This window comes from Morone saxatilis, unplaced genomic scaffold (genome assembly GCF_004916995.1).
Source record: "Morone saxatilis isolate NCDOM2014 unplaced genomic scaffold, NCSU_SB_2.0 Contig2, whole genome shotgun sequence".
In the NCBI taxonomy this organism is placed as follows: Eukaryota; Metazoa; Chordata; class Actinopteri; family Moronidae; genus Morone; species Morone saxatilis.
In genome coordinates, this window is record NW_023339762.1 from 20,201,784 (window position 1) to 20,215,535 (window position 13,752).

Genomic DNA, 13,752 nt, shown 5'->3' on the forward strand with positions numbered 1-13,752 from the left:
GGGGGGGGGCAAACAAAATTAATGAGCTGGCACCGGTTGAAGGAAACCTGCCATCCTCTCTTGTCATGGTGCTTCTTTACTCCCTGATGCACACCAGGCAGTGTGTGTACGCCGTGTTTCAACCCGACAAGCCTCGTAGATTATTTCATGCAAAACTGCCTTTGTTACCAAAATTCACATGATGGTATTTAGCACTGTATCTTAATGTGCTGAAGCCCTCAGGTTAATTTTGTTGAGGAGGGGGTGATATTTTCCTATTTGGGAAAATCACATTATTGTTTTTAGTAGAACCATTACACTCTTAGATTTAATTTACTATATGAACAAAGATATTTTGGCTTATGAAGCGGTTCGTTACTTGTAATAATGTCAGCACTGAATATTCACAGTTTTTGCTCATGAATATATATATATATATATATATATATAATGATGTTTTTTTGACTGGTCGCATGTTGGATCTAACATCTTCTTAAGCATTTAGTCCCAAACACTTGATATTGGTTACAACTCTCCGTATGTATGCACTAAAGCTCTGCTGCTACAAAACTGCACACATGGAAGAACTTTATTTGACACACACAGACTAAAAATATCAGACAATGTCACATTCTTCCAAAATCTGACTGGGGCAGACAGCGACCGTTAAAAATCAAAGCTCAAAATCTTTACCACTTCCATCCCTGTAAGTCCAAGCACACACAGATCATGGCGTAGAGCGGCTCTGTAGCCCCGGTGGCTCTGGCAGCAACCTGAACCAGAAAAAAGAGACACGTGAGCATGTGTGTCCAGGGCCAACATGTGCAGCTGCAGTGCTTGTGTGTTAATGAACAGTGCCGTGCGTTTTCACATTATCATTCAGCCCCGCTCTCTCTCGCTTTCCCCCCTCAATAGCTGTTTAGTCCCCACAACCACCCACCCGCCTCCCCTCCGCCTTCCGTAAAGGTCTGCTTTCCCACCATTGTGGGAGCTGGTGCTGGGGCTGGGGGGGTAGGGTGGGAAAGACCCTCCAGACTAGACATGAGCAGATGCCTGAGACATTAGACTGTCGTGCAGATCACCGGGGTCGGGCGAGCCGCTGAGTTTAAATGTGTGTGCAAGTGTATGTGTGTTTGATATGTGTGTGATGGGGGGTAGTAGTCCAGACCCTGGAGTACCACCTGACTGTTCATTAGTCTATTCAGCCCCCTTTGCATGTCTGAAAGCCATGGAGATGCTGGGTTTTTTTCCCACTGGCATTAGAGATGCATTCATACATGATATGCATATAGGTTCTCAGGCCTTCACCCTGTCACACAGCAGATCATGGTCTGCATCAGAGGTGTAATGCAATGATATTTCAACAACCACAGAGATGCGTTTTCACATTTTTCACACTGAGAATCTGATTTTATTTTACATAGAGTGCCTGTAATCGGCCATGCACTCTTCATCTATGCTCACTTAACCAGCTGGATATGATTCGTCCTTCGTGCAAACAGAATCTACATATTTGCATCGCTCTCAGGTGGTGAAAAAAAAGACAGACACCTGAAAATATCACAAGACAGTCAGTGGCACGGTGTATCTCTGAGAATGACTCAGCTAAGGTGATGGGTGTGCCTAACAAGCTGAATGATGTAACCCGCGGATAATGATTATTAATGAACCTCATACTGTACATTTGCCTCCACAAGATGTGTAAGGCATGAGCAGCCCACGTGTCAAAAGATTATTCCCTCTCTTTATTCATATAAAAGACTCCGAGCTGTCTTTATAATTGCATTTGTGCTGCTCATCTGTGATATACAGCGCATTGCTTCAGGCAGATTTGACAGAAGAGAGAAAGCAATGGTGAAGGTGAGAAATTAATCTTGGAGATACTGTGGCTTGCTCCATGCTATGTCTCTGTTGCAGATCTCCGTGTTACGTTAGAGAAAACAGAGGAGCCAAAAGTAAAACTAAAGATTGGCTTATCAAGACAGAGTTAAAGACAGTGGAGACAAATGTATACGCATATGTAAAGGAGGCAACAGAGGCAGGTGTAGCACAAGGGCAGCCATGTTTGATCCACCAGTGTTACCTCTGTATTTTGCTGATGGAGTTAGCTTGTGTTAGCTTGAGCAGCAGTGCCATGCTAAAGCAATTTGCAGCCGCAAGGAGCTGGGCATGCAGGGCTGGCGTGTGAGTGTGTGTGTGTTTGAAAAGAGTAAGGGGGGAGGTCGGACTGCAACTGTATGATAGCTGCAGCAGTCGACAGAGACGGCGTGGTCAAAGAGAGGCAGCGACTGAAGCAAATTTGTCAGGAACATGAATTCATCCTTACTATGCCTGCATGAAGAGCAGTCACTTTTTCTAGTATTTGGAGGATGTAAAAAATGAGTGACATGCACACAAAACATGTAATCGTCTAATGACTACTGTCTGTAATTCTGACTAATTGCAATGTGCAGGTTGAAATAACATGAAATGAGCGGTAGGGAGGGAACCCAGAATTAAAATACGCTATCAAGGTAACTCATCTTGATTTTAAAAATGTCTTATAAACACGTGAAACTGTTAAAGAGTCTTAATTTGCTCTGAAACAAAGAGGATTTTCAGCCAAGTTCGTCTGAAACGGCTGAATGGTGAGGTCGGTGTGTCAGGAAGATTAAGGATCTGAACATCCCTGGATCTTTCTCTGCACATTAGATACAGTCACTTGAATATTCATTCTTCAATTTCTTCTTGTACATCACCTTAAAAAATGACATGTATTTCCCCTCCAGAAAATTACATTTCCTTTCTTTCTTCTCTCTTGCCTCTGTTATTCATTATTAACTATGTATTGCTTTCGCTATTTGGGGTTTTCGGTGCAAGGAAATTATAACATGTGACATGATGAAGTGACAGTAGCCGGTTGCTCACTTCCAATTCTGTGGGAGTGAAGCAGCGTAGCCATAGTAGCGATAAAATGTTAATAACATATAGCTCCTGGGTTACCTCTTCGGATTCTCCTCACTGTGTGTGGACACTATTAATGTTTTAACGGCTCTACTGTGATATATAAAGCCAAGCTCATGGGCCGCCCATAGTCTTGGATGAGGTCCAATGTGGGTCAAGCGAGGCTCATCTGGGTTTTTTAATGCAACTTTGGCCGAGACTAATCTAGCACAAAGCCTGACATTAAGTATCTTAGAGGAAGATGGAGAGAAGTTTCTACATCCCAGGCTTTTCAGATTATGTATGTTGGCTGCAGCGTCCCTGAGTAGGGGTCCTGTATGCTCCAATGAAAGTAGTGGAGAATTAGGTGACTGAGCCTTTAATACAGTGGTCCTTTGTAATCATATCAGGAGGAGATGAGGTTCCAGGGTGAGGAGAATTAGGGGGAATCCTTAATGTGACCTCATTTTACATGTTTTTTATTCTATTGGTGCAGTACGTGAATTCGATACTGGGGTAAAGGGTGAAAAAGGGTGAGAAAAGTCCAGAGTATAATCTCAGACTTATGTCTCTATTCTTGCAACACATCGGTATTTGACTCCATCACTCAGAAATCAAGTCAAGTTCAAGTTCGTGGGTGCAGCCGCTCTGTCTGCGGCCAGTCGGGAAGTTAAGAAAGTCTGTGGCTACCCTGGAGCACAAGAGAAGGAGGTGGGCGGGTGGGGGGTACATAGCCTTTGACCTCTGTTAGGGTTGCTATGGGAAAGAGGCCGGCCGGCTCAGTAATGTACGACTGAAAAGGCCGAACTGTCAGAGCTGTCCAGCAGACGTCAACCCCCCACCACACACACACACATACACAAAATCGAACCCATTCACACATACTCACAGATGGCACGGGCCAGCTTGGGAATGTTAGCTGCCAGAGAACGCTTTATGTTCATCAGACATCGTTATAATTCATCCAGCCTTTAGAGTCGCACATTACCAGTCTACACCTCTTCCTCAGTGCATCACCACTATTGTGTTGGACCACTTCTGTGGTTTTTCACAGTGTGTGTTTTTCTTCAGCCTTCATCCTACACATCCATTATGTGTGTGTGTGTATGTGTGTGTGCTGTTAACTTATGGGCTTATACAACACTAAATACACCAACACTGTAGTGAAACAACACTTACATAACTTACATACATTTCTTACATTGCAAACAAAGAGCTTTGTCTCCTTCCTCAAGTACCACAAACAAAATCAAAGTGCAAATAAAATAAAACAAAAGGCTTCAACTAAAATATAAGATTTTACTAAAAACTGTAGCTGTTATATCAGCATGTAAAGAGCAATAAAACACAATATCGGCTTTGTATTTAAATTATAGAACAAACAAAACCTTTCCTCTTTGGAAGAAGAGAGCAGTTTCCAAGACATAAAGGTTTTTGACTTTTGGTTCAATTCTACTTCTGAGCTTTCACACTGTAGTTGTTTTTATGCAGCAGCAGACCATCTTTCTTTAGGAACCAATTTCATATATTACACTGTAACCTGTTTTGGAAAAATAAAAGTAAATGAATGGCCCCACACTGGTGTTCTTGTGGTAACTTTTCAGTTCAGACATATAGATAAAAGAATCTGTGACATCAGGTCATTATTAATGTCTGCTCATGTTAAAATGGTCAGTGTTCGATGTGTGAGTGACTGCGTGTCAGAGAGGGCATGCAAATCCACTGGTTGTAATATGTGCATGTTTCCATGCCCCCTCCATAAATGTGTGCAAGTGTGTCCTCATTTAAGGTTGCATTCATTCAGGGGAGGGGTCTCGGGAATAAAAGAGTGTGTATTTGCATACGCTGCATGCTGTCTGCAGGAGAGGGAGCAGTCAAAAAAAAGATGTCAGAGGTGGACAAAGAGAACGAGGACAAATCCTTCACTGTGGGGTTGGTGGGAGAAAGGGCTTGTCTGAATTGGGGAGTGGGCGAAAATTGACAGAGAAAGAGTTTGGGCTGGTTCCCTGTGGGGATAAAAGCCTTAAGATCCCTCCATGCATACAGCCTGAAAATGGGAGAGAAGAACAACATGCAGAGCACAGGGGCCTATTTTTTTAGGATGCATGAAAAGGAAGTTTGTTTTTCTGAAACACTGCCTACAATTTCTAACGTACAAAGCTAAAATTGCACAATAACAATTCAGTATTGTCAAAACATACTCATCAGCTTTAACCAAAGATCTTTTCTTGTCTTAAAACACATAAACCTACATTTATATGGCGGCACTTTAGTGTGGGAGTTTGTTCAGCCTTTTGTTTTACCCTGTGGCCTTTTGTTGTTTTTTGATTTTTAAATCAAAGTTTTATTGCAAATGTTTTATTGTGTTCAGCACTTTGCAAGCTTTTTTTAAATTATTATTATGACTGTTTTATGTTCTAATTGTTCACAAAACTACTTTACAATAATATAATAGCGTAGAGAAAGTATCTATTGTAGTGAAAAAATCTATTTTTTCTTTCTTCCCAATATTATTATTGTCCATGCAGAGTGGAAGAGTTTATGGAACCAAGTTTGATTGTCATGCTAATGATTTCCTCCATCATTTGTCCTCAGGATGAGGATCTGCAAGCCCTTCTGCACTAGGAACCTGCTTTGGCACGAAGAGATTGTGGACCAAACTCAACCAAATGTTGCCATCAGAGCCCAGAGCATGACGTTTGGCAGCCAAACACTGCAAGAAGAGTGTGATGTTAAAGAACTGTGTGGAAAGAGATATTCTGTAAATCTGAAATGTATTAATCAAAATGTGTGATATATGTTATCCATTAAAAGTTTATTTTAAGATAATGTAGTGAAAAAGACATGTTTATCCAAATCTATTATTTAAAAAAGACTGTAAATAAAAAAGCATTAAATGTTTAAACATACTTCTCACTCAATATATTATATATATTATATATATATTTTGCTTTTTTATATCGAATGCATGTTTTAATTAAATCATGTATTAATTCATTGTTCTCATATGTCTAAATTGAAATGATAATTAAGAGAATAATAATACACTACTGATAAAGTTTATTGTTTTAAGTTCACTGCTGTCAGTCAAACTTTTTAAAATAAAAAATACAAATACTATTTTCTGTATTACAGTCTTGTTTTTGAGAAAAAGGTGTTTTATTTTAGTGATCAAACAATACATTGTTACATTGATTTATTTAGTTTCCACAGCGTTTTGACTTTAATCTTCTAGAAATAAAATAAAATAGGTCTGAAATAAGTGTTTAGGAGTCCAACTTGCAGGATTTTTCTTTCCTTTTTTTAAGATTCACTCGGTAATGTGTGTGAGGATGGTATGAGAAAGTGTTTGAGTGACCCCGCATTAAGTTTTAATTAGGAGGAGCAGACAGGGGGACGTGTGTTGAATCAGTGTGAGAAAGAAAAGTTCATCAGCCACAAAACTCTGTGGACGAAATGACCCTGCCCGCCATTAAAATATATAATAAGTTTATGTTAATTCCCCCCCATATTTTATTTATAGGAACATGTAAACGGCTCATTTTCTCACAATTTGCAATCACATTGTGCGGATTTTTGCTTCTCAATGCCAAAGTCACACTACACTAATGACACAAAAAAAGAGAGGCTGTTATATTCTAATATAAAAAGGGATAAAAACACATGTATATGTTGTTTACTTTATGTATCTCTGCCTGCCCACCGGGGCCCAGTTTTGACGATTAATCGGTTTTGGGGATTATAGGCAGTGCTGGTGTCACTCGGACCTCAATCAGTGTCCGACTGATCTGTGTCCGGAGTCAAACAACAGATGGACACGCGCAGGGTCAACAGGGGATTATTTCTGTCTCTTGGGGCTATTTGGAAACAAGCAAAACGCTTAAAAGTGCCGCCCCCCCCCTTTAAATAACGTTTTATTAAATGGCGCCTGGAGACAAAGGCTACAAATATGACAGGTGAACGTCCTGTGGTAGTTAAAATTGTAATTTATTATATTTTAGAGGTTTAAACAAGGATTTACTTTAATATGATTACTTATATGATATAGCATTTTATTCTGTGTTATAATAATACAAAATATAAAATGTGCATAGCTGCTGAATGCGTGAATTTAAGTTATGAGTTATGCCAACATTTATTTTATTTTGGTCAATGATGAAATGGCTTTCCTAAAATTTACAGCAAACTTTTTTCATTTATGCATTTATATTGAAAGTGTAAAGTACTGCCATCTCCTCATGAGAGAAATTAGAAACTTTATTGATCCCATGCTGGGGAGGGAAGTGTCACAGCAGAAGCACAAGAACAAGAGCATGAAGAGAAGTAACTTTAAAAAAAACACTATTATGAGCATATACTAAATGGAGCATCTAGAAAACGAAAATGAATACAATAAACACCAAACATATAGTGACTAATACCTATAAAAATACAGAAATAGTCACAAATAAAGTGAGAAGTTGCAATAAAAAGAGCAATTAAATAAATCACTTAAGTGTGAACAGGATGTTAAAACACCATGTTTTCACATCTGCTTTACATCTCAAATGCTACTCATGTGGCAGAGATCTCACTCATGGAGGCCCATGCAGGATTCAGCATGTTTTCAATCCATCCAAACACTACAGCCGCTGATTTCAGTGATTAGTTCCTCTCTCTGGATGAATGGAAACCAATTAGTGAAATCAGCTTCTGTGGAGACTGGATGAAACGAAAGCCCAAATGCTCAAATTATTTTTTTTAAACTGTTACACTGGTGTGATTTTCATCATTTAAAAGAATATTTATATTCTGTTGACTTTACCCCACAGATGTGTGTGTTTCTGTAAACAAATGTTAGAGAGCTCCAGGAACAATCATGATAGCTTCAGTATCCTGTCATCCCTCTGCAGAGGAAGTTGCTTGAATCGGCTACTTGGGTTAAATGTTGCTTTGTGATGAGTGTCTTCTGAGACAAGCAGCCAGTTAGGGACCTGTTGGTGAAGTCCTTACAGGTCAGCAAGGGTCAGGGGTCATGATGTGGACAGTCCCCAGGAGGACAATAAACAGGCTGGAAAGATGCTGAGGTCAGGAGTCGTCTGAGACGGAGCCAAAGGTCAAGGGTCGCTAATTAAGTGGCTATTTTATGCTATTCCCCAGTGACCAGTGGACTCAGAAATGGACAGGAAGATGCATAAAGAAGTCTATTCACTGGAGGTTAATAAAACCGGGTTAGTAGAAAAAATTAGTGACTGGAACAACAGATAATATAAGGGGGAAATAACAGCAGGTTCACCTCCTATAGAAAGGAATTGGGGAGAAAATGAAATCCCCCTTTAAAATATTAGCTCTGATTTAGAGATGAAAGTTTTGCAACTAGAAAAAAAAACTCCTCTTCTACTAAAATTGCATATTTTGTTTAACATCAATTAGACTCTGATACAAGAATATATACGCAATTAAAGATTTGTGGAAGACTTACAGCTCAATAATCAAAAGCAATTTCCAACAAGAGAGAGAAACAGAGAGGCCGGACCTTAGAGCTCAAGTCGAGGAATCCAAACATTTTGGAGGGAAAGTCGGTAGAAGCTGTTTATGCCTTTGCAGCCACTGAATGTGTATGATCCTTTAGCATAATAATGGAGATGGGGCCTGTGAACTCCTCTGACACTGACCCTTCTCCCAGGATGTGAATAGTATCACTCAAGGGCAGCCTTTCAACCAGACCTGAGCCTTGCCCTCGCTTAAACTCCTAATCAGGCTGATTTAATGTGTCCTACAAGTTTTTCCTCACCACCCACCCCACTGCTGCTGCTTCAGAGGAGTCGCTCTGCAGCCATTTACTTGGAGGCACACACACTCCACGCTGCAGCCCTGCCTCTGGGCCCCTGCACTTTGGGAAGTTAGAGGAGCTGGTACGAAACAACAGGGGGCCCTTTTTCCTTCCATAGAGTCTGGGTCTCTTTATAATCAATTGGTTCCTCCCCTAAGGAGCTGATGCTTAATCCAAACTACGTAGGATTTCTCAGATAATGAAAGTGTGGAAGAATGGAGATACGTAAAAAGAAAACCTATGTCATTTTTGAAAGCCTCCAGTAGAATGGATCATTTCTGCAGTCAGCCGAAATTGGCTGTGAAAGCAACCACCAAACATAGATAAAAGAATATAATGACAACTAAAGTTTTTCATTTAGCAATTTTTTAAAATTCATTTTCAATGTATACATGATTTTGGAGCATATAGCTTTTGTAAAGGGAGACCCATAAGGAGACATAAGGAGGTCTGGGTAGTGCTGAAAGGACAGCGCCAAGTAGAAACTGATCCTGGCACAGATGAACTCACTCACACACACCTCAAAATGAAAGTTTACACACAATTTCTCAGTTTAAAACCTTGTGTAAAATCATCACTAATGGATCCCAGTATCAAAGTGAAAAAGTGGAATAGGATCTTTTATAATATATAAGAACTGAAACAAATAAAGTGATTATGTAGACTTTATCTGGGTATCTCTATACCTCACAGCAAAGCAATAATCCTTAAATGATAGAACAAATTGTATATTCTATATTTCATTGATCAAAGGGGGAACATATTACTTAATCTAATGTTTTTTATTTATATAAAAAAAAACATAGGGTATTAATTTGTTCCTCCTTGTAAGTGGTTGTTTAAGCTGACTGGATATTAATTTACACTTTTTTAATTTTTTTTTATTGACGACGATAAGTGTTTACAACCAAAGTGCCCCCCTTGATTGGTGCGTAATAGTATCAGTGCAGCATGCACCGCCTCCTGTTGCAGCTCATTCCCGGCCTGTAATACAGTTAATGGACAACCGGTGTAATGTAGTGCAGTTCCTCTGAGAGCCAACCTGTACAAGCTCTGTGCATCGATCTGTCTTCTATTACAGGCCGCATGGCACTTAAATGATTGCCTGTGTTTTTTTTTTTAAATAACATGAATTCAAAATAAAGAGACACAGGTAGATATGATTTTATAAAAGGTTACATTTTTTGAGGCTCATCGTGCAGGGAAGTTTGGTTACAAATGGGTTGTTAACTAATAATCCAAAATAATCCGAAAACCACTTTTGTACGTGTAATTCGAGGATGAAACGCTACAGTACTTTTTTTGTTAGACAGGCCCCTTTGTGAGAGATAAAATATATATTTTCTCAAACACAAATAACCGAGTTTGCAGCCTACAGCCCTTTGATTTTCATTATAACCGAAATCCGTTTTAATTTACGATATTTTTCTGAATTGGTTTTCGTGTGGCGTTACAGACGAAAATGACCTTAAATTAGATGCAGCCATGTTAAGTGCAAACGCTGTCACAATTCAATAAAGTGCCAGAGGACATTTTAAAACACAGAAAATCAGTTAAAAGACACCGACATGTCAATTAACTCTCAAATAAGCGAATAGAAAAAGAAAATGGTTGTTGCCGAATTTAAAATTAAAATAAAAGTAACAAATATCTTATTTATAATTGTATTAACTCCACTAATACTTCACTTCTGTGCTTATTGCTCTACCATGATATATTTTTCACTTGTTGCTAATTTAAAGTCATACAGTGTACATTCAAAATGCCATTTGAGAAGCTTTCTTCCTCTTAAGACAAGGGGTTAAAAAGAAGGTAGAATCAGCTGATAATGTGCAAGATGAGTTGTTTTGGTGCAACACAGGCAAATAAACCTGGTATCTGCACAACTAACTTACTTGTTTGGTCTCTAGAGTGTGTGTGAGTGAGAAGAGGAAGCTTTGTGTGTGTCTGATTCTTAATGTGCATTATGTCACTTCACTGTCCATGTCCACTGTACTATATGTGGGGACAGCATGCAGTGTGAGATAAACCCTGTATCACGCCTGCTGGCTTTGTGCTATCCTGTGTAAGTGTTTCCCTTCATTCCTCAGATTGTAGTTTACCTCCAGACCGTCACAGGAAACATTACATAAAGGGGCTTGTTAGAATGTAAAATATCTTCCAAAGAAATTTGCTGGTTTACAAATTTACATCTGAGCAGAGGGAGAGTGATGGAGGAGGGAGGTGGGAGGGGGATCTCATTGAAACAGCATAAGAATATTTGTTTCAATCAAGAAAACAAAAAAATCATGTCAGTTTTAGAAAGAAAAAGGAGGAGATAAAGAGAGTGATCGCATGTGGGAGAAAGAGAGATGAGTCCACACTGAGGCACAGTCAGCACTGTGCGCATGCTCACAGGAGGCGTAGAAAGGCTCATCAGAGCTTCACACTGTGAGGGTTTGCATTTTTCAAAAAGCCACGTGATGATGCAGCCGTTCCTTTCTCCCACAAATCTGTCATTTCATGCTGCAGCTCGCCTGTGATTGGCCGAGGACGATGTGAATCAGCAATCAAAGGTTAAAGGTAAAATGTAGCGTGGCTGCTGGGAAATGGCACTTGCTGTGGCTGAAAGCTGATTCTCTTCGTGAATGACGTAAAATTATATGAACATGTGCATTTTTGAAGCACTATTTAAATATTATGTATTTGGACTACATGTTTATTTGACTTTAAATCCTTATTCCTGTAGGAGACAGAGAGAAGCAGTAAATGCAATAAAATCGTACCGTTTGTTTTTATGGTCGTCACAATAATTTCTAACTGTCTCCTCTATCTCTGCAGGAATTTAAAGCCACATTCCAACAGGCTGATTTTTGGGTGATTTACCATTCAGCATTCATATGGACACAGGGGACTTGAACCGTGTCTGATGTGTGGCTGCTGTGTTAGCCTTTGACCCCAGACTGTCTGGAGGGCCACGGTGACAGAGAGTCAAGGTCAAGGGGAAGGGGGGTGGGGATGGGGATGAGGCGTGGAGAGCATCTGACGGGTGGACGGGCTCCCTGTCTGGGAGTGCGGGACCCAGACAGTCCCAGACGTCTATCTGAGGGGAGACAGTGTTGTGTGTGAACCCCTTTAGATCCCCTCATCCTACCCTGTCTGTTCCCACTCACCTCCGTGGCCCTTGAGGGGGAAACAGGGGTCGGTGATGTCTAGAGTAGTGGCGGGGTAAAGGTTCCCAGGCTGGAGGAGGAGATACACAAATCTGAATTTCACTAATCCTTTAGATACAGATAAACACAAACCAACACCCTTTTAATTTAAACTCTGTCTCACACAATAGCTTTTATTATTTATTATTTTATTATTATATGTTCTGACAGTGAAGATTTTTTTTAACTTCAACTCGTACGAACTATGAGCATAACTGTGAATTCTTGTTTATTACTTTTATTATTATTATCCAATATCTTAATATATTTCTGTATTATATTTAACTGTGTACAGGACGTACTAGACTTGCATAACCACATACAGCATTTAAAGGGTCTATAATTGTTCAAAGGTCCAGTGTGTACCGCAAAGGAGAAACTATGAAACTCTCTAAAAAAGTGCATGCCCCCGGAGGCAGTGTTTGTTATATTGTAAAAACATGGTGGTTTAACATGGTGGACTCCATTGGGGGCAATCTGAGTCATCTGTAGATAAAAACAGCTCATTTTAAGGTAACAAAAAGACAATAATTCTTATGTTTTCAGGTGATTATACACTAATGAAAATACAATTAAGAATATTATATTCTATTTTTGCTAATAAAAAGTCCTTTTGCACTGGACCTTTACATTTATAGTTGTTATAGAGCATGGTTTTGGTTTTTAGTTACGTAGTTTTTATTGCATTTAATTCAGATTTAACTTTCTATTCTATTTTAGAGGACTCTTTAGATGGTTTCATTTAAATCAAATGATCCATTATTTCACAAAAAAGCAAAGATGAGATTGAAAACATGAATAGATTATTTTGAGGCAAAACTTTCTTTTTGCTTCTTTTCATTAATCACACAACCCCTCAGATTTATCTTGTGCTCTTCGGGGCCCAATCGCAACATTAGGAAACACTAAACTGCCAAACTGTGACCTGGAGGCTTTAAGTTTATAGCATAGTGGACCACGATTGTCTTTCAAACTAGTTGCGATGTCAAAAGATCCGGCTTGTATACCTTAATGTCTTAACCCGAGAATTTAAGGTGAGCATAGAAATACTTTATCCCTTCAATGTCTTCTAGTGTCAAAATCTGCACATATGCTGCATCATTGTGCACAGTGAAGCTCAAACATCCAAGTGAAGAAAAAAGAACATCTTTTGGTCTGGAGGGGGGCTTTAAGTTGGGTTTTAAATGGAGTATTTTTACATGGTGCTCATGCTTTTACGCCAGTTCAGCATCTGAGTATTTCTTCCACAACTGACTACAAAGAGGCAAAGACACCAACACAGTACATCATTACAAACTGATTGAACATCTACTAGCAGCAGCTCCCTCTACAGGTAATAAACGGTGCCACTTTCATAGTAGAAACCTTCTGTGCTTAACATTCCCCGAACCCCCCTGTTCACTCTGCCAACCAACATAACCTGCCATAGACTCACACACACACACAGTCACAGATATAAGGCCCCCCAGACCTCCCGGGTGATCCGCAGTGGAGCGTGTAGCCACCTGTCAATCACCAGATCTCGGCTGCCTTAAGAGAGACATTTCGTCTGGGACAACGGCAGCCCGTCCCTCCCCATACATTCTGCCTTCCCTAGCAACCATCGCTGGATGACTGAGGGGCTTTGTCCCCTCACAACGGGAGTCCACCATTGAACCCTGAAGCCCGTAGCAACCAGAATTAGAGGGTGCCAGAAAGGGGTCTTTTCTGTGAAACGGGGGTGAAAGCTCTGTTCTCTGTCCCTACGTCTGGGATTCATATCAGGGGCCTGAATGGCGTCCCCTCCTCCTTTTAAATGCTGGTGTAACGGAGCGTATGAAGGGGCTAGCGGTGAGCGGATAGGATCAT